General features: G+C 39.4%; 1 protein-coding gene across 4 annotated transcripts in view; it reads right to left on the bottom strand.

Moving 5' to 3' along the window:
• Nucleotides 1-13,105, bottom strand: part of CNNM2 (cyclin and CBS domain divalent metal cation transport mediator 2) — a 184,070-nt gene that overhangs the window by 139,816 nt on the left and 31,149 nt on the right. Inside the window, exon 2 of one of the 4 annotated variants that reach the window (XM_070780750.1) lies at nucleotides 1-13,105. This exon is cut by the window's left edge and continues 30,226 nt beyond it; it is cut by the window's right edge and continues 21,198 nt beyond it. The exons of the other annotated variants lie outside the window; for them this stretch is intronic. The gene's annotated coding sequence lies outside the window, so the exon portion shown is untranslated. 4 annotated transcript variants of the gene reach the window in all.

The following is a 13,105-nucleotide window of genomic DNA, read 5'->3' as shown; positions in this document are numbered from 1 at the left end:
TTTAAAATCACAATTTGCGTCAGATGGAATTTAACTCTCCCAAAAATGATGTACTGAGATAGAGGACATAAAGGCCAAACACTGATAAAGACAAAGCGCTGACTCAACACTTAAGAAAAACAAGCTTTAAAACAGTGAAACTGACACTATGAGGGATTAAAAACCATCTACTGGTCATCTTCAAGGAAGGAGTCTGAGAGTCTAAGAACTTCTATCTCCAGTCAAATAGCAAGAATTAACTATGAAGACGTCTGAAGATACCACTGGGACAGAGGCACACATCTGTAGCTAGTGAAAAAGATTTGCCACGTGTCTTTTCACTCAGACCTGCGAATAATTAGACACCTATTTTAAACATCTATGACTGGAGTAAGTGTAAACCTTCTGCTATAAATATCTGTGCTTTTATTAAATAAACACAAGCCATCCCAATATGTGACTAAGAGGGAGGAGAAATACTGAAAGCATTTTTAACTTTCCATCTTTTAATGGCTGATGCTTCAAATAAGATCAGGCAGGGTGAGGAAGAACCCCAGTTATTGACAGCCATGGGTCAGGTGCATTACATATAATATCTCATGTGATCCTCACCAGACTCCTATGAAGAGTTTTAAAGAGGAGAAGACTGAGGAACAGAAAGGCAAAATAAAACTTAACAGCACTGGGAAACAGCAGAGCCAAAGTTTCTGTCTGTCTTACCATCTCACCTCGCCTCCCTAAGCTGAATAGTTTGTCTAGTTAACTAGCTCTCACTGTCAGTTAATTAATTACAGGACATCTGACACCAATCCTCCTCTCTTGATTTCTACATTAAGAACATCTAATTAGCCAATTAAGTGAACTTTTTTTTTTCTTTCTGGCAACACCCTGCAGCATGTGGGATTTTTAGTTCCCCAACCAAGGATCTAACCCATACCCCCTAATATTACAAGGCAGAGTCTTAACCGCTGGACCACCAGGGAAGTCCCAAGTGAACATTTTCTGTAACTTTCAATATTACTTTATGCATAAACTTACATTTCATTACAGTTGGTAGACTACAAACTCCTTGAAAAAAGGCTTGATAAATATTTGTAGAATATTTTTAAAAATCATTAAGCCACTTTTAGGCTCCTTACCTAAAAGAATAGCATCCAAACATTTTCACCTTCCCTTCATTTATCCCAAAGTAAAGAAAAGCAATAAACAATGGTCTGTTTGTTTAATTTCTAAAAGAAAACTCAAAATATATGATTCCATGACCAGAAATAATTGCCTTATTTGAATTCCCACACACTTCATGTTTGTCTTTTTGAGCCCTGATCATCTTCTATGTGGATTAAAATTATTTCCGTGCATTCTTTACCTTCTCGACCAGACTGTAAACAACTTTAATATACCCCCCAGCACCTGGAATAGCAGATGCTGAATAAATGTTTAAATGAAGGAAATTACTTCTCTTTTTTCCCCTACATTTCTGTCATATACTCAGAATAAATGTTTTTTATTAAAAAAAGATTTATACAATAATAAATGAGATTCTCCTGGAACAATCAGTCTTGAGTCCAAGTTGATTTCTGTCATCAGGTTCTAATTAAGAACGGCAGATAAAGCAGATGGAGAACAGCTTTAATCTTCATGCTAAGTTGATCCTTCTCTGGTGAAAACACAGAAAAATTGTTTGGACAAGCCAACTGAACAAACATGATATTGGATGTCTAGAGGAAAGTCATTCTTCAAGAGTCTTCTTTCCACTAGATGGCTATCTGAACTTTAACCAAGAGAGCTGGTCCAAGGGAAAAGGACTACTTAATGTTACTACGTACTCCAGCGAGGCCAAAGAACGGGGGTGGTGGTAATGGGGAAAAAATGAAGGACAGGGGGGATTTTTTTCCCCCTATTTTAAAAAGGTTTCTCCTTTTGGAACTACATACTTAGTCCTCTTCCCGTTTTACTTGCTCATGTCATTTACTCAGCAATGTAGAAGTATTTTCAGAGAACTGATGAAATTTTGCCAAACTTCTCATCAAAGAAATTTAGGGCTCCCCGGTGGCTCAGACGGTAAAGCGTCTGTCTACAATGTGGGAGACCCGGGTTCGATCCCTGGGTCAGGAAGATCCCCTGGAGAAGGAAATGGCAATCCACTCCAGTACTATTGCCTGGAAAATCCCATGGACAGAGGAGCCTGGTAGGCTACAGTCCATGGGGTCGCAAAGAGTTGGACACAACTGAGCAACTTCACTTTCACTTTACACTAAGTTGTCATTTGATTTCTGATTAAAGCTTATCTAAATGTGAAGTCCTCCATTTTTTTTTAAGTAAATGGCCCCAAGATAAAAGTAAACATTAATTATTAAATGCTACCAAATAGTTTTCCATTAAGGATAACATACTGTGATCTATGTAGTAAAACTCTGGCCATCTAAAGTGAATCACATAGGGCCATTTGTCCAAATCATTATTTCATACTAATGTTTATTCATTTTTTGGTTATAGAATAAAAAGCTCATGAAAAAAATTTGGGAAATTTTAAAAATGTTTGTTTGTTTCTATATAGTCTTAAAAAAATTTTCTGTGCAAATAAATTGACTCTTACAAAACTGACATAATACCGTAATATAGAAAGTATACCAACCACATTGTGAGAATTTCCCCATGTTATTAATTATGCTTTTTAAGCACATCATTTTAATAGCTATATAATATTTCATCATTTGGATATATCTTGTTGGACATTTGAACTGTTTCCAGTATTTTTCTGGTTGAATACTACTTTGATAAACATCTCTGTGCACATTTCTATGTCTGAGTTAGACCATGTCCTCAGGAAAAATGACTGAAAGAATAACCACATGAATTTCAAACAAAAATGTTCACTGGAAAGGGTGTGTCCAATCCCACTGGCGGTGAGGATGCCCATGTCCTCATACCCTCATTACCCCGAATGTTTTGTGGTAGGGGGGTGGTTTGGCTAATTAGATAAAAACCAGTATCTGGCTGTTTCAATATTCTTTTATCACCAAATGGAAATTATGTTCACTTTTTAAAATTTAAGTGGCTTATTTCAAGTCAGAAGTCTATTTTTCATTAGCATGATTGCACAGTCTTCGTTAAAACTCTGTAAAATTGGCTCTAAAAGGCTTTATTCTACACCACAACAGATTTGGCTATTCTTAAGATAAATTAACTACTGCAAAATTAAAAAAAGGAGTAATATCTTTAAAACAAAATTTCATATCATATCTTTATCGAATTTAATTGTAAAATTTTACCATTGAATTTTATAATTAAAAAGCTAAGGTAGTTATACTGCATTAAATCCAGGAGTTAAAAACAATGTAAAATTCCTCATTTTACAGGAAGAAAAGCATTTCATGAATGTTTCCTTTGCTAAAAATGTAAATATTTCTTTTTATAAGACATGCTCAAAATGAGTTACTAGAGAAATAGCCTCAGCATCGCAAAAAAATACCATTAACCCTTCAGTTTAAGTAAATGTTCTTTCTTTTTATAATATCAGCTTCTTATAAATGAGAGAGATTTCTTGACTTATCAAGAACATTTAAATATCAGTTAAAACTGCAGAATAAAATTACTCAGTTATCTATTTCGATAGCCTGGTGTTGCCTGCTACAGTATTTGATGGAGAAAGAACAACATGAAGGTTAAGAATGGCCTGCTCCATCTGGTGGGATGTTTCTGTGTAGCCATTTAAAATGGTGTTGAGTTTAAAACACAACATCAATTGAGGGGAACAGATACAACACTATAATCCCTATAATTATGTAAAAATCATAGCACATAATCCCACTATAATTATGTTAAAGATAAATAAATAAAAGATAAATATGCACTGGGAAGAAAAAAGATATGCCAAAATGATGAAGAAAAACAGACAACAAGGACTCCCCTGGTGGTCCAGTGGTTGAATGTCCAGGATCCAGTGCAGGGGACCCAGGCTGGATCCCTGGTCAAGGAACTAGATCCCGCAGGATGCAACTAAAGATTCTATATGCTGCAACTAAGACCCAGCGCAGCAAAACAAAAAAAGCATATTTTTAAGACATTGTTTTCAATAGTTGAATATTGGTTGTTTTATTGCAATCACATTATCCATTTACATAACAGTGACAGACTTTATTTTCCTGGGCTCCAAAATCACAATGGTGACTACAGCCATGAAATTAAGACACTTGCTCCTTGGAAGAAAAGCTATGACAAACCTAAGCAGCATATTAAAAAGCAGAGACATCACTCTGTTGACAAAGGTCCGTCTAGTCAAAGCAATGGTTTTTCCAGTAGTCATGTATGGATGTGAGAGTTGGACCATAAAGAAGGCTGAGCACCAAAGAACTGATGCTTTTGAACTGTGGTGATGGAGAAGACTCTTGAGAGTCCCTTAGACTGTAAGAAGACCAAACCAGTCAATCCTACAGGAAATCAGTCCTGAATATTCATTGGAAGGACTGATGCTGAAGTTGAAGCTCCAATATTTTGGCCACTTGATGTGAAGAGCTGCTGCTGCTGCTGCTAAGTCGCTTCAGTCATGTCCGACTCTGTGCAACCCCATAAATGGTAACCCACCAGGCTCTCCCATCCCTGGGATTCTCCAGGCAAGAACACTGGAGTGGGTTGCCATTTCCTTCTCCAATTGTGAAGAGCTAACTCACTGGAAAAGATCCTGATGCTGGTAAAGACTTAGGGCACGAGGAGAAGGGGACGACAGAGGATGAGACGGTTGGATGGCATCATCAACTCAATGGACATGAGTCTGAGCAAACTCTGGGAAATAGTGAAAGACAGGGAAGTGTAGCATGCTGCATTCCATGGGGTTGCAAAGAGTCAGAAATGACTGAGTGACTGAACAACAATTCATGTAACAACAACAAAAGATTCCATAATTATTTAGTTACTGCCCCTTCAATAACTCTTCAGTCATGATTTGCAGAGTATGTACATACTTGTACACGCTAGTACGATCATTACAAAGCACTGGCCAAGCTTTAAATGAAATGTGAGTAATAAATCAAAGTGGGGACCTCCTCCGTGGTCCAATAGCTAAAACTCTACACTCCCAATGCAGGGGGCCCTTGGGTTCCATCCCTGGTCAGGGAACTAGATCCCACATCCTCTAAGACCTGGCGAAGCCAAATAAAAATAATATATAATTTTTTTTAAAAAAAGACCAAAATGCTTTTTAAAAATTATTGAGCACTCAATGTGTCGGGTGCGTTGCTGAGTCTTCACGTGGATTAGTTCATTTAACCCTCTCACAAAGCTCAACGATACTATCACTGTTCTCGTTTTAAAGCTGAGGTGCTGAGGTTACAGGTAAACTGAAATAACTAGCCCATGTCATACGATCAAGTGGAGAAGCCAGGGTTCAAAGACAAGATGTTTAATGGCAAAGCTCATGCTTTTATTGAGAATGAGATGCTGGCATTTCTTCATTAATAAGCACACATCCAACACCCCAGATCCAGATTATAGCTTCCTGGATTATAATCACAACTCAGATCTTCTGCAGAAAGCTGGCGAATCCCTCCTAAAGAACAATGTTTAATTCACTTTTCATGTGTAGTTATACTGGCAAATGTGCAACAATAAACTCACTCAGACCTTCCAAAACCAGGATAACCATCTCTGCCTCTGAAAGCACACACTGAATTCTGGCTATCGTTTAAAAGGGGTTTTTAAAGCACCAATCTGAAATAGCCATCACAAGCCAAAGCACAAAGTCCAAATTGTAAAAAACAAACACAAGTTCCTAGAATTTAGAATAAGTCAATTTAGACTCAACAGTCTATACAGGAACAGGGAATAGCATTAAGAGGAGGCCATGCCAAAAACTATCCAACTTCAAATTATATTCACTTTAATTCGTTTGCTGTCCATACAATATTACTTTTTGAAACTAAATATATTGAAGAGTCTCAAATTGTGCAACATGGGAAGAAAAAAATGAAAATTGGACCTTCTAAAATCTCACACAATTCAACTTTCTCTCCCAGAGCAATTGCTACTTAGTATGGCAGTATTCTAGATTGCAGTAGGTGTAGGCGCTTATTACAGAGAAGCAAAAAGTAATGCCAGAGTGAGCAGTTCTCCTCCAGTCTCCACACCTCAAAATGCCAGATTAATTACTATATGGCACCTGAAACTGTATCAGAATTAAACAGAGAAATCAGTCCCTGTCTTTAAAAGATGTTTTTCTTCCATTAGTGCTTAATTCCAGGGACAAAAGTCAAGACCTTAAGAATGAAAGAAATCCTGACCTAAATAAAGGCTATCAAAAGAGCCTTCTTTGTGAGAAGAAAAGCCACACAACCTTAAAAGCAACAGTTTGTTGATTTCCTAAATTGAAAGCAGTGACTGAGCATAAGAGATGCTTGATAAATGTCAATGAACATATAATCAACTAGTACATAAAGTTTAAATCACTCAACCTTGCACTCACACACTCTTCTTTCTAGATCAGTTTTCCTTTCCAGCCCACACCCCCACTACTCTCTCTTCCTTGCCTGCCTTCCACCCTCCTGACCTACCCCTCTCTCTACCAGTGGAAATCCTACTTATCTCTCAAAGTCTTCTTCAAAAGCCCACTTCTACTTGAAGTCTCCCCCTCCCACAACTGGTTGTTAACAACATTCCCCCATCTGTCTCAAAGCACCAGTTTATCCAATAACTACCAGCAATGTCTTTCTTTACTGCCAAGACACTGCTGCAAAGCCATGAACCAAACAGGGAGCTAAGACTTCTTCATCTTTGCACAGTCCACCTAAGCCTAGCAGTTTTGTGACTCTCACACAGTCGGCTCAATAAATACTTTTTAATAGGTGTAAGAAAGAAAAGTGAAGTCGCTCAGTCGTGTCCAACTCTTTGTGACCCCATGGACTGTAGCCTACAGGCTCCTCTGTCCATGGGATTTTCCAGGTAAGAATACCAGAGTGGGTTGCTATTTCCTTCTCCAGGAGATCTTCCCAACCCAGGGATTGAACCCCAGTCTCTCGCATTGAAGGCAGACGCTTTACCATCTGAGCCACCAGGGAAATAGGTGTATTTCCCTGGAGAGGAGACATTAAAGGTTGATTGATATCAGGGCCTTCACTGTCTTATAAGTAATTATGAACTGATTGATGAACTTACAAAAACTAAATTGTTTTTTAAAAATTTACGTACAGAATAGCATGGACAAGAAGCAACAGTCAGAACCAGACATGGAACAACAGACTAATTCCAAATTGGGAAAGGAGTATATCAAGGCTGTATATTGTCACCCTGCTTATTTAACTTATATGCAGAGTACATCATGCAAAATGTCAAGCTGGATGAAGCACAAGCTGGAATCAAGACTGCTGGGAGAAATATCAATAACCTCAGATATGCAGATGACACTATCCTTATAGCAGAAACTGAAGAGGAACTAAAGAGTCTCTTGATGAAATTGAAAGAAGAGAGTGAAAAGACTGGCTTAAAACTCAACATTCAAAAAATGAAGATCATGGTATCCGGTCCCATCACTTCATGGCAAATAGATGGGGAAACAATGGAAACAGTGACAGAGTTTATCTTGTTGGGCTCCAAAATCACTGCAGATGGCGACTGAAGCAATGAAATTAAAAAAGACGCTTGCTCCTTGGAAGAAAAGCTATGACCAATCTAGACAGCATATTAAAAAGCAGAGACATTACTTTGCCAACAAAGGTCCGTCTAGTTAAAGCTATGGTTTTTCCAGTAGTCATGTATGGATGTTAGAGTTGGACTGTGAAGAAAGCTGAGCGCCAAAGAATTGATGCTTTCAAACCGTGGTGCTGGAGAAGACTCTAAAGAGTCCATTGGGCTGCAAGGAGATCCAACCAGTCAATCCTAAAGGAGATCAGCCCTGAATATTCATTGGAAGGACTGATGTTGAGGCTGCAGATCCAATACTTTGGCCACCTGACGCAAAGACCTGACTCACCGGAAAAGACCCTGAACCTGGTAAAGACTGAAGGCAGGAGGAGAAGGGGACGACAGAGGATGAGATGGTTGGATGGCATCACCAACTTGATGGACATGAATCTGAGCAAGCTCCAGGAGTTGGTGATGGGCAAGAAAGGAAGCCTGGCGTGCTGCAGTCCATGGGGTTGCAAAGAGTCAGACACAACTGAGCAACTGAACTGAACTGAACTTGATTAAGTGTTTTTGAGCAGTTTGAGATTCACTCCCACTCAGCCACTTTCTCATGAAGAAATCCTGAACAGTTACTTGGCCTTTCTGAGCTTCAGCTTCCTGACTTGTATATTAGGAATAATAATACTGATTTCATTGGGCTGTTGTCAGGTAAAATTAAATAGCACGCACGGTACCTGGCTTATAGTAAATGCTCAGTAAATGGAGCTATAGTCACTATTACATGAAAACTCTTCCTTTTTGCTAGGTAAGTTTTAAGTAGCAAGCTGAATAAAACCTGAAACCAGCAATTTTTACTTTTCAGAACTTTATTTCACATAAGTCTTCCCTGAGAAATCATAAGTCACTGTCCATAAAATTCCATACTATATAACTGGTAGGATACTAACTTATTTAAGTTTATTAATCTGACTCAATAATTAAATCAATACATACCAAAGTCATATTTTCTTCTTCTGTATACTCATCAGTAGGAAATAATTCAAAGTTTCCCTGTAATATACCCACTCATCTTACAATGAGATCACCAACTAACCCTATTAGCACATTCTATATGTTTCCAGCACAGAACCATCAAGGCCTTTTGTTCAAGTAACAAAGGAAAACTACTTTTCAGTTACAGCTTCACTGATATATTACTATTTCACAGATGTACAGAACATGTCTCGTGGGCTTCTACCAGGAGGTGGGGAATACTGTGCTGCCCTAACACTGAGGCGCCTCAGGAAACAAGCCTCACGTTACCCCGTACTCCACTCCACTAATAAATCCCAACAGGCTTATCTGAAATGGTACTTATTTAACACTTTTTTTAAAAAAGTATTGAAATCAGTATCTATACAGTCGGATAAATCACCACACTAACCTTTCAGTTCCTTGAATACACAGTGTTAGCTCCTACCTCCTCAATATATCTCCTTGTAATAGTCTCTTTTCCACAACCAAATTTCCCCTAGTTGTCTCCGACTTAAGTGTCAGATCTCAAGTCACTCAAAAGTCACTTCCTTCCTCAGCTGATATTCTCTCAGGGCACCAAGCACTTTTTCTCCAAGGCACATCCCATGATGGTGAGTGTATCTGTGTGATTATCCAGTCCACGTCCATCTCCCGCACTTAACTGCAAGCTCCAAGAGGCCAGTGACACACTTACTTGTCAACAGAACTGTTTAAAAAAGAAGTGATTTTTCCGAAACTTGGAAACAGAAAATTATGAGACTAGTGTTTTTGGAGAAGGAAATGGCAACCCACTCCAGTGTTCTTGACTGGAGAATCCCAGGGACAGCGGAGCCTGGTGGGCTGCCGTCTATGGGCTTGCACAGAGTCGGATGCGCCTGAAGCGACTTAGCAGCAGTAGCAGCAGCAGTGTTTTTAACCTGTGGAATTTCAGTGTTCTTCTACATTTCTTCTTTATAACTATTTCTGAATATTTTTAAAAAACCCAGTCAGTGTCTAAAATCACGATGTGAAACCCTGGAGGACTAATACATTTTTTAAAAACATGGAAACAAAGGCATTCCACATCAAAAGCTTTTGCCTGCCTGAACTTATTCCCAGCTTTAGAACTCTGTGAAGCATAGCTATTAAATATAAAACTGAACCTTTTATAGGTTTATTTTAAAACCCAGGAAGCTATAAAAGGATTATAGCACCTATGAAGCAGTAAGAAAACAATTAAAATGTATGCCAGAGAAGAGATTACAGAACATATGACTGGGGAATTTATGGTAACAAGGTTAGTAACTAAAAACCTCTTTAGAGTAAGCCAGTATTTATAAGGGAAAAAAAAATCCATTCTTTAATGGCTCACACTTCCCATCTTACCAACACTTACTATAAGCAAAAAGTTCTGGCATTTGGTGAAGAGTTATTCAAAATATAAGCAGAAGTATATTTCAGAGGGGAAAAAAAAACAGACACTAATGTATTAAAAAGGCACATGTCTAGCTCTTTCTCAGAAAACAACATCGCGTTCTTCAAGTTGGTACCACCTATTAGTAAGTTTCAGGGTTTTCTCCTCATCTGAAAAGAAAACAGCTAGAAAATAAGTATCCTGGTGAAGGCTCCAGGCCATTCTCAACGTGCTTACATCTCAATATTCTGGATGTAAATTACGTTGAATAAAGTTTTCAGATAACAGAAAACACTGAAAGTTCAGAATTGAAGCAGTAATGCTTCATAGGTTTTCAATCATTAACGAACTTTACCTATCTAACCTAAAAGAGTGAAGAATCTGGGCTCACAGGTGTTAACAAGCAGTGAACAGATCTTTAAAAAAATACTTGCGTTGGAACAACAGCTACCCAGTGCTTGCTTGAAAAGTCCTCCATGGTAGAAATTAGCGCAACAAAAGATTTTTCTGGCAATCAGTTCAGTTCAGTTGTTCAGTCATGTCCAACTCTTTGCAACCCCATGAACCGCAGCACGCCAGGCCTCCCTGTCCATCACCAACTCCCGGAGTTTACAGAAACTCATGTCACCCAAACTCATGTCAATCGAGTCGGTGATGCCATCCAGGCATCTCATCCTCTGTCGTCCCCTTCTCCTCCCACTCGCAATCCCTCCCAGCATCAGGGTCTTTTCCAATGAGTCAGCTCTTCGCGTGAGGTGGGCAAAGTATTGGAGTTTCAGCTTCACCATCAGTCCTTCCAATGAACACCCAGGACTGATCTCCTTTAGGATGGACTGGTTGGACCTCCTTGCAGTCCAAGGGACTCTCAAGAGTCTTCTCCAACACCACAGTTCAAAAGCATCAATTCTTCAGTGCTCAGCTTTCTTCACCAGTCCAACTCTCACATCCATACATGACCACTAGAAAAACCACAGTCTTGACTAGATAGACCTTTGTTGGCAAAAGAATGTCTCTGCTTTTTATTATGCTATCTAGGTTGGTCATAACTTTCCTTCCAAGGAGTAAGCGTCTTTTAATTTCATGGCTGCAGTCACCATCTGCAGTGATTTTGGAGCCCCGCAAAATAAAGTCTGACACTGTTTCCACCGTTTTCCCATCTATTTCCCATGAAGTGATGGGGCCAGATGCCATGATCTTAGTTTTCTGAATGTTGAGCTTTAAGCCAACTTTTTCACTCTCCTCTTTCACTTTCATCAAGAGGCTTTTTAGTTCCTCTTCACTTTCTGCCATAAGGGTGGTGTCACCTGCATATCTGAGGTTATTGATATTTCTCCCAGCAATCTTGATTCCAGCTTGTGCTTCTTCCAGCCCAGCGTTTCTCATGATGTACTCTGCATAGAAGTTAAATAAGCAGGGTGACAACATACAGCCTTGTACTCCTTTTCCTATTTGGAACCAGTCTGTTGTTCCACGTCCAGTTCTAACTGTTGCTTCCTGACCTGTATATAGGTTTCTCAAGAGGCAGGTCAAGTGGTCTGGTATTCCCATCTCTTTCAGAATTTTCCACAGTTTATTCTGATCCACACAGTCAAAAGCTTTGGCAAAGTCAATAAAGCAGAAATAGATGTTTTTCTGGAACTCTCTTGCTTTTTCGATGATCCAGCGGATGCTGGCAATTTGATCTCTGGTTCCTCTGCCTTTTCTAAAACCAGTTTGAACATCTGGAAGTTGGAATGGGTGAATTTAACTCAGATGACCATTATATCTACTACTGTGGGCAGGAATCCCTTAGAAGAAATGGAGTAGCCATCATGGTCAACAAAAGAGTCCGAAATGCAGTACTTGGATACAATCTCAAAAATGACAGAATGACCTCTGTTCGTTTCCAAGGCAAACCATTCAGTATCACAGTAATCCAAGCCTATGCCCCAACCAGTAACACTGAAGAAGCTGAAGTTGAACGGTTCTGTGAAGACCTACAAGACCTTTTAGAACTAACACCCAAAAAGATGTCCTTTTCTGGCAATACAGGTGTTCGATTAACTGAACCAGTAAATATATCCTACTCTTCTCTAAAAGCAAAATGGAAAAGACTCAAGATAGCAACCAATTCGTACAAAGAACCATCTACGTGTATGCTATTTATAAGGCTGCTGCTGCTGCTGCTAAGTCGCTTCAGTCCTGTCCAACTCTGTGTGACCCCATAGACAGTCTCCTACCAGGCTCCTCTGTCCCTAGGATTCTCCAAGCAAGAACACTGGAGTGGGTTGCCATTTCCTTCTCCAATGCATGAAAGTGAAAAGTGAAAGTGAAGTCGCTCAGTCGTGTCTGACTCTTAGCGACCTCATGGACTGCAGCCCACCAGGCTCCTCTGTCCATGGGATTTTCCAGGCAAGAGTACTGGAGTGGGGTGCCATTGCCTTCTCCGATTTATAAGGCAAAGAAGCCTAAAAACCAGTCAACTCAACTGCTCAAATTCTTCCAAACACAACTTTTCTGATTCTAAGCCTTCCCCAAATTATTCTCTCCAACTGAAATGCTCTGACAATCCCCTCAGCCTCTGGCCTCCTTTGGGCCTACCCTGAGGACACTCTACCCTCCCAGTGCTACAGCAACACAGAAGACTCCCTATAGCATCAATTAACTCATTCTGTCTTTTTTTATAACTATAGTCAAGACTTTCCCCTCCACGTTCCTTGAGGACTTGTATAGCACACAAAATAGCTTTCCATTTTCCATACTGCCCTGCACATTCTAGATCAAATATTTATGGAAGCTATCAGAACTGGAGGGATGTGGAGTTCTGAATCTCAACCACATCTTTATGATAAAGCAATCAATGACCACAGAGCTGAAATGGCTTCACTATTAGAGCACGTATTGATTGAGCATTCTAAGTGGCAGGCCCAGAGACGAACTAAACAGAAATTCCTGACCTCGATGAGCTCACAGTCCAATAAAAGAGACGATAACTGCAAACAATTATTAGCAAAAGGAAAAAAAATCCACACAGTGATACAGGAGATATGAATAAGGTCCTATAATAACAAAGGAGGGCACCTAACTCAGCCAGAAGGTGGGTAGTCAGAGGCCTTCTCAGCAGAA

The sequence above is a fragment of the Bos indicus genome, chromosome 26, assembly GCF_029378745.1.
Source record: "Bos indicus isolate NIAB-ARS_2022 breed Sahiwal x Tharparkar chromosome 26, NIAB-ARS_B.indTharparkar_mat_pri_1.0, whole genome shotgun sequence".
Taxonomy (NCBI): domain Eukaryota; kingdom Metazoa; phylum Chordata; class Mammalia; order Artiodactyla; family Bovidae; genus Bos; species Bos indicus.
This window is presented reverse-complemented; position numbering and strand designations above follow the sequence as displayed.